Source organism: Acomys russatus, chromosome 6, assembly GCF_903995435.1.
Source record: "Acomys russatus chromosome 6, mAcoRus1.1, whole genome shotgun sequence".
NCBI lineage: Eukaryota > Metazoa > Chordata > Mammalia > Rodentia > Muridae > Acomys > Acomys russatus.
Genome location: NC_067142.1, coordinates 24,637,395 through 24,650,882, shown reverse-complemented (window position 1 = coordinate 24,650,882; position 13,488 = coordinate 24,637,395).

Genomic DNA, 13,488 nt, shown 5'->3' with positions numbered 1-13,488 from the left:
GTTTGTATATGTGAGTAAGGGCATGCACACACCCATTTAGAATAAGCCTTAATTTGCCTGGATCTGGGCAGATATTAACCCCTAAACTACCTTCCATTATCTCTCAGCCCCCATCCCATGCCATCTGCTTTAATCATTTCTATCTGGGTTATTTCTCATCCATAATCCCAAAATACTTTCTTATGCTGTTCATTTGGGCCCCTTCTTCCCATGCGGAACTTCAGAGTTCTTCCTTCTGGCCCATGCTGTTCTTTTCTATCCCATCATGAATTTGCTCCTTTGTGTTCTTCTGGTACTGTCTCTTCCCCAAGCCCCTTCTCTTCTCAAAGCCTGTGAACCTTCGCCATGCCTACCTCATTTCTGCCCTGCCCAGGTGTAGGCTTCTTCTTTTTTTTTAATTAACCAATCAACTTTAAATAGGTAGAGCAAGGTTTCCACAATAAGGACCAGTGTATAGGAGAATGTACAGAGCAACAACTAGATCTTAGGAGCCAGTAATTAGCATCAGACATACCTCCCAATTCTCCCTCCCTCCCTCCCTCCCTCCCTCCCTTCCTTCCTTCCTTCCTTCCTTCCTTCATTCCTTCCTTCCTTCCTTCCTGACAGAGTCTCATGTATCCCAGGCTGCCCTTGAACTCACAATATAGCCAAGGATGAGTTCTGATTCTCCTGACTTATGACCCCAGTGCTGGGAAACAGGCCTGTGCCACCAGACCTGGTTTGTGTGGTGCTGATGGTTGAACGCAGAGCTTCCTTTATGTTAGGCAAGCATGCTATCAACAGAGCCACATCCCCAGTCCCAGCCCAGATGTCTATTTTTCCAGCAGATGTTCTCCAGTAAGGTGGAGGCAGTCTACATGAAAGAATACATAATGTACTTCAGGGCTAGACTTTCTGAGGTCTTTATGGATGGATCATGCTACCATGCCTAGTGGTTCACATGACACACAGGACTCTGCTGAGGCAGGCTGTTTTTCCAGGTCAGACCACCAGGTAGAATTTCAAACTGTTGAAAATGAAAAATAAATTGTCTTCCCCCATGACTAGATTTGGAGCAAGTGGCTCACACTTAACAATCAGCTCAGATCATAGCCAGTGTCCAATTTACCAAGTCAAGGAGTTCCAAATACTCATTGGAAAGTTGGCTGTTTGGCACCAGACTTTATTTTCTCGTGGTAGCAGGAGCCCTTAGCTCTCCAGACTTGCCAATAGAGCTTTTTAAAACCACAAATAAGCTGTGTTACTGACTCCTCAGGGCTCCGCTGGCTCCATCTGGATGACAGCATTTTCCTGTGAAATGTGACTGTGGGTGTCCTCTAGCTCTGAGTTGCTGATCATAAGGCTCATGGCTTGAGGCTAGGGGTTCCAGAGAGATGTTTTCATATTTCACTGCTGTTGTTGAAAATGACCAAAAAAAGTTAGTGGCTTAGAGCCACAACAGATTTACTGTTACAGTCCTGAAGGTCAGAAAGTCTAAATTGGCCCACTGGGTAAAAATAGAAGGTTCAGCGGCTGGGGAGATGGTTTAGTTGGTACAAAGTTTGCTCTTCAAGTAGGACTGGGCAGATCAAAAGCTGCCACATCAAAAGCCGAGCCTGCTGGGTGTGCCAGTGATCCTGGTCCTGGGGGAGTGGAGACAGGAGGAGCTTTAGTATTTGCTGGTGATCAGTGAGAGACCCTGTCACAAAACACAAGGAGAAGAGCGGCAGAGGAAGATATCTTATCTTGACCTATGGCTTCCACATATGGACATGCACAGAGGAACATATACACATACTTGCATATACCCTCCCTCCCTCTATTCCTCCCTCCCTCCCTCCCTCCATCACAAGAATTCAGGAAGACCCTGTTTTTTTTTTTTCTGGGCAAACGGATGTCCTGCCCTTCTGTAGCCTGTGGAGCTGCCTGAATTTTATAGTTCCTGGTCCTCATTCTCCATTGTCATAGCACAGCACAGCATCTGGGTCATCCTCAGACGGTACCTGCCTCCATCATTATCTTTGGATTTCACCTTCTGCCTACAAGAGCTTACTTTGAACTCATCGGGATACTGCAGGCTCACCTTCTCACGTCACACCAGCTGATCGGCAGCCTTCATCCTACGTGCGGGGCCAGCTGCCCTGCGATGAGACTATTGATAGCCTCCACCAGCACCGAAGAAACAGGCCCCTGGGCAAGATGGGAAGAACAACCCTGAATATGGGCAGCACCATCGCACAGGATGAGATCTCAACGGGATAAAAAAAAAAAAAAACGAGAAAGCAAGCTGAGCACTGGACTGCTCCTCTGCTTCCGGAGTGTGAATACAATGTGACCTGTCACCTCAGCCTTCTGGCTCCGTGCATTCCCCATTGTGATGATGGACTGTACTGTTAAGCCGTGAGTCAAAAACGAACCCTGCATTTCCTATGTGGCTTCTTGGCAGTTATCGCCTTACAGCAGTGAGAAAAGTCACTAACACGTATCCTTCTGCCATATAGAGTAACATGTTCACAGGCTCCAGAAATGAAGACACAGAAAGACAGACACCTTTATTCATTTATCAGGATTTATTTATGTTTATGACTATGTGTGTGGGCATGTGCGAGTGAGTGTAGGTTCTTGCACAGGATCTCCTGGAGCTGGAGTTACAAGTGGCTGTGAGCATCTCCAGGTGGGTCTTGGGACCCAAACTTGCATCCTCTGGAAGACCAGCAAGCACTCCTTTTAACTGATGAGGCATCTCCTCAGCCCCAGGACATTATTCTGCCTTAGGTCCCAATGGGCAAGGGAGCCCCTGCCTGAGTATAACAGCAAATGAACTTCTCTAGGCTTTTACTGTTTATGGAGCTCTCTCTGCCACTTACATCTCTGTCTGGTCTCCATGCTGCCCCTCACCCAACACAATATAGTTTCAATAAGATAATAGCTGCATGAGTCATACAGGAAGGTAATCAGCTTACCAGATTTTTAGAAGGAGCAAACATGACTGGGAACTGCCAGGTATAGTAGTGCACATCTGTAATCAAAACACTGGGGAGGTGAAAATGGGAGGACCAGAAGTTCGAGGTCACCCTCAGCTACATAGGGAAATTGAGAAGAGCCTGGGCTATATGTGACAGTGTCTCAAAAACACTGCAGTGAACCAGTTCCTTTCAAACTGGGAAGGTCCCATGGAGGAGGCAGGCTTTTAGGCCAGGATGATGGGTATGAAGTGGAAAATTCCAGAGGTAGTGATTTAGGATAGATCACAAACATTCAGCCCATTAGGAAAAGTCAGGAAGCAGGTTTAGGAAAGAGGAAGAAGATGATGTAAAGTATTGTGATAATTCTGGAAGGTCCTGAGTCCCCTTCTACTTATGTCCAGCTTGGTGTTGTTATGCCCAAATTTTGAGAGACTCCCCAAACAGACCACCCAAGAGCCAAGTCCAAATGCAATCGCAAGGAAGTCTTTATTGCAGGTTCGGACCCAGGCTACACCTCCGATGCACTGACACAGCAGATGCAAGGAGATGGCCTGAGTCTCAATTAAGACGGTGTTTTAAAAATAGGTTTTAGATACCCTATGAGCATATACAGGGGGAAGAGGTTCCCCTCAGTCACAGTCATAGGGGAGGGGAGTAAGGAGAAAATGGGAGGGAGGGAGGAATGGGAGGATACAAGGGATGGGATAACAATTGAGATGTAATATGAATAAATTAATAAAATATGTTTTTAAAAAGGTTTTAGACAAAGAAATGGGTTTTACAGGATATGATTGGTTGGCATTTGGACAGAAAAGATGCAAGCAGGGAGTTGCAAGCCTTGGTGTTTCATGGTTGGGTAATAGGTGTAGGGGCAAGTTGGCCTATAGAAAAGATTGGTTGCAGCAGTCATTGGGGGCATTAGGAAAGCTGGCCTGGCTTCTCCTAATTGGTTGTTGCTATGTGCCAGACCACCTGCTGGTAAGATTGACCAGCAGAGAGTATATTTGGGCTTTCCCAAGGTGAGCTGATTGTGTTGCTAGGGAGTATTTTTCTGTTTAGACTAGTTTGTGGCTTTCCTGGAATCTGGATTCAGCCCTTGGCTAGGTTTAACAAAACGGGGTTTGTTTTTCAAAATGGAGTTTGGTCCTTACAGTGTAAGAACAATGAGCGCAGTGCTCTCAGGAGGAGCGACCTGCCAGCTCCATTCTGCCTGGGAAGAGGATGTGTATGGCCCTAACACTACTGTGCTCTGGTCCTCATTGGGCAGCCCCACCCACCCACAGCCCATGATGCTGGCTGTCCGTTCTCAGACTCATTTTCATTCAATGATATGCCAGACTCTGGACGATCCTTTAAGAGCGACCGTAGTCTTCCCTCCAGTCTTGTGTGTGTGAGCATACACACACTAGAGGAGGGCATCAGCTTCAGTCTTCAGGAGCTGTTCACTTTGTTGTTGTTGTTGATGATCAATGGGTGGATGGATTGATTGTGTGCATGCATGCATATGCGTGCTGCCTTGCTGCTGCACTGCAGAGGTTAGAGGACAACTTGCAGGAGCTGGTTTCCTCCTACTGTGTGCGTTCTGGGGATCGAACCCAGGTTCTCAGGCTTGGCTGCATGTGCCCTTACCCACTTGGCCATCTCATCGGTCCTGAAGTCACATTTTCAGAGCCTCTCTCTCTTAGACTTAGATGTACTAAGAGCATCTTTTAGGTCCCACAGACATCCTTACCTTCTTCCTTGCCCTCTTTCATATCTCTTCTTAATTTGGTGAAAATACATCAGACTCTTGCTTCTCAATCCATGAAAGCAAAGCTGGGTTCTCCCACATTAACATGTTTTCCCCTCCACATTTAATTCTTTGAACAGCGGTAAAACAGGGAGGCCAGGACCAGAGGGCACTGCAAGGCCACTGGAGGGCAGTCCCTAGCTCACCATGCTGTTCTTCTAGCTAATGGAATCAGTGTTGTGAAGCAGCTAGGGGCTATAGGAGGTAACCTGAAGCTGTCACTTTTGGGGCCAGAAGGGGCTACAGAGTCATGCTGGGGTTTCATTGAAATGGGTATTGTTTTACAAACATTGGACTTTAGCTCACTCAAGAAATAATTAAGCTCTGGCTTGGGTTATATGTATTAAATTATAGCATTGGAAAGACAAAGGAATACGTGCTCAGTGGATTTAAGTAAAGAATTAATAGAATAGAGGTTGGGAGGAAGTGCAGTGCTGAGTGGAGCTATCACTGGTTGACCCAGCTTGGAACAAATATGGTGGCTATATATGTTTCTTTCCCATATCACCCAATGGCTGAGAGTCTATAGTACTTTGCAAATTTCTCCCTCGAAAGTAATTAGATCTCTGCCAGGGTTGAGAGTAGGAGAAACAACCCATAAAAAGGCAAGGACTTCTGTTCTCTCTCTCTCTCTCTCTCTCTCTCTCTCTCTCTCTCTCTCTCTCTCTCTCTCTCTCTCTGTCTTTCCTTCTGTCTCTCCCTCCCTCTCCCTTTCTCTCCCTCCCTCCCCTCTCTCGTTCTCTCTCCCTCCCTCTCTCTCTCTCTTCCCCTCTCCCTCTCTCCATTTCTCTGTCTCTGTCTGTCTTTTCTCTCTGTCCCTGTGTGCATCTCTGCAGAACTGACATTTTATCAGTAGCATCTGGCTGGTCTTCCATGGACCACCATAAATAAACTCTATCTATCCATGTCCTTTATGTTTCTTGTGGAACCAGCTAAGTTTCATTTTCCTTTCTCCATTCTCTTCTTTCCCTTTCCCACCACTCACTTTTCCCTCTCTCCATCCCTTTCCTTTCCTCCTTTTTTTCCCATTATGGGTACCATATATGTATGTAAATGTGCCTGCTTGTGTGAATGGAAAGTTGATGTTGGGAATGCTCCTTGGTAACTCCCTACTGTGTATTTTGAAGCAGAGTGCCCAGAGCTTGCTTATTTGTCTAGTCTAGTTAGCCACCTTGCTGTAGGCATCCCTGGTCTATTTCCTGTGTACCAGAATTTAAACAGGCTGCTGCATCCATCTAGCATTTACAGGGTGATGGGGACCCTCCGTGCCACGCTGCAGCCCAAGCCACTGTCTCTTCTCACACTCTGAAACACTAATGTCACCAAAGTACTTGGGTTATTACCAGTCTTAGCTCCTCGATCAGGTTCTTATTTCCTTGGCAAGAGGGGCATGTTTCATATGTCTTTATGTGAACATATGTGAACAAAGGCACGCTTCATGTTCTAAGTGAGATGGGGCAAGATCCCCATGCACGAAACCTCCTCATGCTTCTTAAAACAATGCACACTTAAAAAATTATACATTGTTTATTTTTGGAATATTCCATTTAATATTATCGGATCATAGTTAATTCAGATAATTGAGGTCACAGACCCCAAAACTGGCAAAAGATATTTATATCATCACTTAAAATTTCTCGATTGAGTAGAGAGGACCATATTCTAGGATCCAGTGATGGACTTTCTGAGAGTCTGTGGATGCCCACAAGGGTGTGAGCTCTTACGGGCAGTGAGTCTCGGCTTCCATTTGTCATCAGAAGAACTTAATCACTCCTTCATGGCATCTCAATAAACAGTGGTTTAGGATTACTGCTGCAATTTAAAACATAATGTTACATGCTTAAATATTGTATTACCCTATGCATTTTTCATGACTTAATAAAACATTATCATTTCTTCACCGTATCTCCCTTTGCCTTTCCTTTTCTTTTCTGCTTTTTAGCATTTTAAAATTTCTTAACTAGTTCATGCGTATATGTAATAAATTATGGTCCTTTTCACCACCATTCTTTTCTCTCTCACACCCCTCCCTCTCCCTTCTACTTTTGAACAAGTCCTCCTGCCACCTTCGTGTCTGTTTTAGGGCCACAGAGTTTAATTATAGCTGCCTGCCTGGGTGTGAGTGGGAGGTGTTTACTAGAGCGTGGGCCACATCCCATTAGCTACACCACTGGAGAGAGTGACTCCCCTCTGCCCAGCATCCATGCTGCTTTTTCCACACCTCAGTGACTTTCCTCTTATTCTTTGGCTATCCTCAGAGTTCCAGACTGTAGCAGAAGCTCATGGTCCCTGAGTCTTTTTCCCAGGTAGGCACTATTTTCCAGCTCCTCTGACTCTCAAGTTCCTGTCTGAATTATACCTAAAAGGAGAATTAAAAACAAAACAAAACAACTTCTATATGATGTAAACCACCAATCCGCCAAATGATCACCATATTGGTGACAGTAGCATATTGATTGGCTTAGCTTTCAAGTAGGAAGTAGTACAGAGTAATGGCCCATATTTGATTAGGACTTCTTAGTCACCAAAACTGTGGAGATCACGGAAAAGCCCGGAAATGGGGGCACTTGAGTTTCCTTCCAGCTCTACCACAAGCTCTCCGAGCGCCACTTAACCTCACTTCACCTCAATTGTAAAGGTCCTTTCTGAAATACCACGGTGTGAGTCTTTAATGGGCCACCTAGGCAGAGGGTCCATCGTTTCAGAGAGACGCCAGCAAATCAGAGTAATTTCAGTCTCCCAAACCCTTGCCTCATCTATTGCTTAATCAGTGGTTTGCAAGAAATCCCTATGATTATCGAAGCACAGGCCACTGTTTTATAGCTTCCATTAGGGAGCAGAGATGGGCTGTGGCTGGCCAGGCTCAATAAATCATTTGTATTGGGAATATATTTGTCAATTTGCTTGCAGCTCGTGTAATTATCACATCATTTTATTTCCAAGGCTCGTAAGTGGGGGTTAGAGCTGACGCTCCATAATTGAAAGACTATTCTGCCTTTCACATTGCAGTTTGCTCTGATGGCTAAGAACTGCATTTCTCTCAGAAGGTTTCTTCTGCTAGCATCCTCGGAGCTGCAGTCTGCACTGGGAGGGCTCTCCCGGCTAGCTAAGACAACCCCCAGCTACTGCCTGTAACAGTTTTAGAAGGAGCAGGCTGGGCTTGCTCCCAAGGGGTTTCTCAGTTGCAGAGGGTGACATGCTACAGCTTCCCTGACAAGATGTGTTCTTTTCTTTTTAAATTTATTTTAATTCTTGATTTTTATTTTCTTTTGGGGGGAGGTTGCAAGGGCAGAAGGTGGATATGGAGGGACAGGGAAATGAGTTGGATTGGGGTGCATTATGTAAAACTCACAAAGTACCAATAAAAAGAATTTTGAATAGAAGCTAGAGACATCTTCTTCTCAGGTATAGTACGACATGGGCACATCCTCTTCCTCTCAGACTCTGGTCCCCAGGGCACTCAAAGGGGCAACCATTGAGACTTATGTGTTCAGTTCCATCACTATGACCCTAAGGGTCATGTGTGATACAGGAGTGTCACCATATTGTGCAATGCACTGGTGCCCACTCCATGGCCTCCCATCTTCCTGTGTGTGTGTGTGTGTGTGTAGGGCATGTAAATGTATGTGTTTACAAAGAGTAGAGGTCAACATTCAACGTTTTACTCAATTGCTCTCCATGTTAGTTTTTGTGACAGCGTCTCTCATTAATCCCGGAGCACCCTTCCTCTCCAACTCACCTCGCCAGTAAGCCCCAGGAGATCCTTCTGTCTCTACATACATTCTACGCAGAGTCAGGTGCAGACAAATGGGATTATACAGAGTCTCCTGGCTGCATCAGGCTGGGAGCATGAGGGAAAAGATATCATCTCATCTAATCAGAGTTCACAAGCTGTGTGACCTTCAAAAGTTCCTTACCCTCTCTGGGCTTGTTTAGGTAGCTCATCTATAAAATGAAGATACTTCCTCTATCCTCCTGCTAGAGAGCATGGGCAACTTGCAGGAGCATCAGCTTGAGGGCAAGGTGTATAGAAAGCACTGCAGGTGGTTTCTAGACAAACCACCAGAGAGGCTGAGCATGCGAATAAGTAACATTTTGTTCTACTGGGGCTTAGAACCTGCTTTGGGAAGAGCCCTTCTTCTTCTTCTTCTTCTTCTTCTTCTTCTTCTTCTTCTTCTTCTTCTTCTTCTTCTTCTTCTTCTTCTTCTTCTTCTTCTTCTTCTTTCTTCTTCTTCTTCTTTCTTCTTCTTCTTCTTCTTCTTCTTCTTCTTCTTCTTCTTCTTTGTGTGTGTGTGTGATATGCATTGTGCATATGTGTGAGGGTGACCAGCGGAGGATGTCAAGTAACCTATTCTGTCACTCTCCATTGTATTATCTTGAGACAGAGTCTCTCTCTCTGAAGTTAGGCTGGTAGCCCACAATCTCCAGCATCCTCCTGTTTCACCCCCATACTGATGGGCTTGTAGATTCTTAAGTGGGTGCTGGAGATTCAAAGTCAGGTCTCTGTGCTTGCACAGCAAGTGTTCTTACCAGCTGAGACAGCTTGCCAGTCCCTTGCAAGTGGCTTTTTCAAGGTCACCTCTTCACAGCTTATAAGACATGGGGAGCATCATTTGTCAGTTTAAGGAGAAAAAAAAAAGCAGATGGATTAAACACCATTACTCTTTACAACTGACATTTTCTTTAAAAGTTTCAAAGCCACATTTGCGCTCTCTCTCTCTCTCTCTCTCTCTCTCTCTCTCTCTCTCTCTCTCGTGTGTGTGTTAGCTGTATGTGTGAGACAACTTGTGGGAATCAGTTCATGCCTTCCACCACTGACTTGAACTCAGGTCATCAGGAATCCTCTGCGGGGTGTCACGCAGAAATGCCAAAGCAGCTTCGTCACTTCCACAAGTGCCAAAGCCAGGGTTAGGGGATTATTGCTGCCCTCAGGGTCCACTCTGTGTCTTTTGTGGAGTTCCTGAAACAGATTGAAGGCCACCAGGTTGACTTGCTTTTCCTTCCTCCCTCCCTTCCTTCCCCCTCCTCCTTCCTCCCTTCCTTCCTTCCCCCTCCTCCTTCCTTCCTTCCCCCTCCTCCTCCCTTCCTTCCTTCCTTCCTTCCTTCCCCTCCTTCTTTCTTCTCCTCTTCTCTTGCCTCCTTCCTTTTTTACTTATTCTTCTATTTCTTTCAAACTCCCTTTTTCTGCAGGTAGCCAGCTCAGCCCCTCACCCATTGAAGAGACTTCCAGACAGGCCAAGAAACAGGAGTAGCCCAAGCATCCTTGTCTCACTGGCTTTCACACAGAAATACTTGGGGTGGTAAAGGAGGCAGAAGGAAAAGAACAATTTTGGAGGTAGGGCGGAGAATATTGGAGAAACAAGATGGATCGGAGGATCCTTTCAGTTGCCCCACCCCATTAGGCTGGAGAAGCAGGGGTGCTCTCTGTTGAAGAGGACCCTTTCAGTTGCCCCACCCCATTAGGCTGGAGAAGCAGGGTGCTCTCTGTTGAAGAGGACAGATAGATTTCTGTTATTCGCTCTGCACACTTACATTATTCCTTATCCCCCACATCTGGGTCAGCACTACTCCTTCTCCAGGCCAGGCACTTCTTTTTTGTTTATTATGTTTCTTTTATGACATATACATTTATATTACTACACATGAATAAAATAAACTACATACAGCAGGAAGAACCATGAGACAATCAGGAATTATAGAAATGTTACATTCATAGTGATTTGGCTATTTGTATTTGACAAACTTGAAGGAAACCTCTTTCCTGTCTTGTTGGGTCTAAATTTCTGAATGAAAACCAACATGTATCATATCTCATCTCTATTAACTTAAAACATCTGTCTTGAGTTGGACTCAGAGTCTCTCTCTCTCTCTCTCTCTCTTTTAATCTTTCTTTTATAGGTAAGAAGATAGGAGCTGAAAAGAAAGGGGATATAGAAATATTGAGGAAGGATACAACAAAAGGTACATTATTGAATCTACTCCTCAACTCAAAGCCTTAATTGTTACTTACAAATAAAGTTATTTTTAATTCATTGGTATAGAATTTTGTATATTGATGCAAATCGTGGTCATGTAAAATACTAGTTTAATTTTATCACAAGAATATATATCCTAGGTCTAACAAATAGATATGACTCTATAGATACATAAGGTAAAATAATTAAATAAGGTCTTCAAACGCCTCAGAGACCTACAGAATATGGCATTTAAAGATGTTTTTATTATTATAAAGATTCTTTGACAAGACAAGTTAACTCCTGGCAACACCCAGTCGGCCTCAAAGAAGATGATGAGAATCAAAGAACCTCCTTATGGAGTTGGCTTCAAATGTGGCAAACCAGCCACTGGGCAAAATGCCCTCATTTCTGTGACTTTTTATTTTATATGTAATTTTATTTTATTAATTTATTCAGATTACAACTCAATTGTTATCCCATCAGTTGTATCCTCCCATTCTTCCCTCTCTCTTGCTTTCACCCTGTTTCTCTCCCTTAGGTCTATGACCAAGGGAGACCTCTTGCCCCACTATATGGTCATAGGCTATCAAGTCTATTTTGGTAGCCTGCTTATTCTTTCTTTGAGTGCTATCATCCCTTCCCACCAAGAGGAGGTGGTCAAATATGGGGCACCAGAGTTCATGTCAGAGTCAGTCTCCACTCTCCCCATAGCTGTGGAGAATGTCCTGTCCATTGGCTAGATCCAAGTAGAAGTTTGAGGTTTACTACTTGTATTGTCCTTGGTTAGTGCACTAGTTTGTGCAGACACCCCTGGGCCCTGATCCACCTGTCACAATGTTCTTCTTGTAGGTTTCTAGGTCACTCTGGATCCTTCTATTTTCCCATCTCCTATATTTGTCTTACCTGCAGTCCCAGAGGGATGTCTTCACATCTATCCCAATCTCCTAGTAAGTGAAGACTTTCATGGGACATGCCTTTTGGGCTAGTGCCCAATTATAAGTGAACTGAATATATACCATGTGAGTCTTTCTCCTTCTGGGTTAACTCAGTCAGTATGATCACTTCTAGTTCTATCCATTTGTCCACAAATATTTGGATTTCCATTTTTTTTAATAACTGAGTAGTATTCCATAGTGTAAATGTACCACAGTTTCTTTATCTATTCTTCAACTAAAGGACATTTAGGCTGTTTCCAGGTTCTGGCTATTGTGAATAAGGCTGCTATGAATATGGTTGAACATATGTCTTTGTTGTGTGGTGGAGCATTTTCTGGGTATATTCCAAGGAGTGGAATAGCTGGGTCGTGAGGAAGCCTTATTCTCAGTTTTCTGAGAAAATGCCAGATAGATTTCCAAAGTGGTTGTACAAGTTTGCATTCCACCAGCAATGAAGGAGTGTCACTCTTTCTCCACATCCCCGCCAGCATGTAATGTCACTTGAATTTCTTATTTTAGCCATTATGATGGGTATAAGATGGAATCTCAGTCATTTTGATTTGCATTTCTCTGATGACTAAAGACGTTGAGCATTTTTTAAGTGTTTCTCAGCCACTCGATATTCCTCTGTTGAGAATTCTCTGTTTAGTTCTAAGCCCCATTTCTCAATTGGGTTATTTTGGTTGGTAGTGTTTAATTTCTTTCTTTCTTTTTTCTTTTTTTTTGTTTTATTTATTTATTTATTTATTTTTATTAATTTATTCTTGTTACATCTCAATGTTTATCCCATCCCTTGTATCCTCCCATTCCTCCCCCCCCATTTTCCCATTATTCCCGTCCCCTATGACTGTTCCTGAGGGGGATTACGTCCCCCTATATATTCTCATAGGGTATCAAGTCCCTTCTTGGCTACTTGCTGTCCTTCCTCTGAGTGCCACCAGGTCTCCCCCTCCAGGGGACATGGTCAAAAGTGAGGCACCAGAATATGTGAGAAAGTCGTATCACACTCTCCACTCAACTGTGGAGAATATTCTGACCATTGGCTAGATCTGGGAAGGGGTTTAAAGTTTACCTCCTGTATTGTCCTTGGCTGGTGCCTTAGTTTGAGCGGGACCCCTGGGCCCAAATCTGCCTATCATATTGTTCTACTTGTAGATTTCTAGGACCCTCTGTATCCTTTTATTTTGCTGTTCTCCCATGCGTCTCTCATTTAGAGTCCCAATAGGATGCCTTCCCCTCTGTCCCAGTTTCCTGGTAGTGTTTAATTTCTTAAGTTCTTTATATAGTTTGCATATTAGACCTTTGTCAGATGTCAGGTTGGTGAAGATGTTTTTCCAGTCTGTAGGCTGTCGCTTTGTTCTGTTGACAGTGTCTCCTGCCTTACAGAAGCTTCTCAGCCTCATGAGGTCCTACTTATTCATTGTTGACCTTAAGACCTGGGTTGTTGGTGTTCTGTTCAGGAAGCTGTTTCCTGTGCCAATGTGTTCCAGGCTTTCCCCCACTTTTTCTTCTAACTGATTTAGTGTTTCTGGATTTATGTTGAAGTCTTTAATCCACTTGGACTTCAGTTTTGTGCATGGTGACAAATATGGGTCTACTTGTATTTTTCTACATGTAGACATCCAGTTAGACCAGCACCATTTGTTGATGATGCTATCCTTTTTCCCTTGAATAGATTTGGCTTCTTTGTCAAAAATCAAGTAATTATATGTGTATGGATTCATTTCTGGGTCTTCGATTCAATTCCATTGATCAACCAGCCTATTGCAGTGACAGTACCATGCTGTTTTAATTACTGTTGCTCTATAGTACAGCTTGAGATCAGGTATAGAAATTCTTCTGGATGATCTTTTATTGTATAG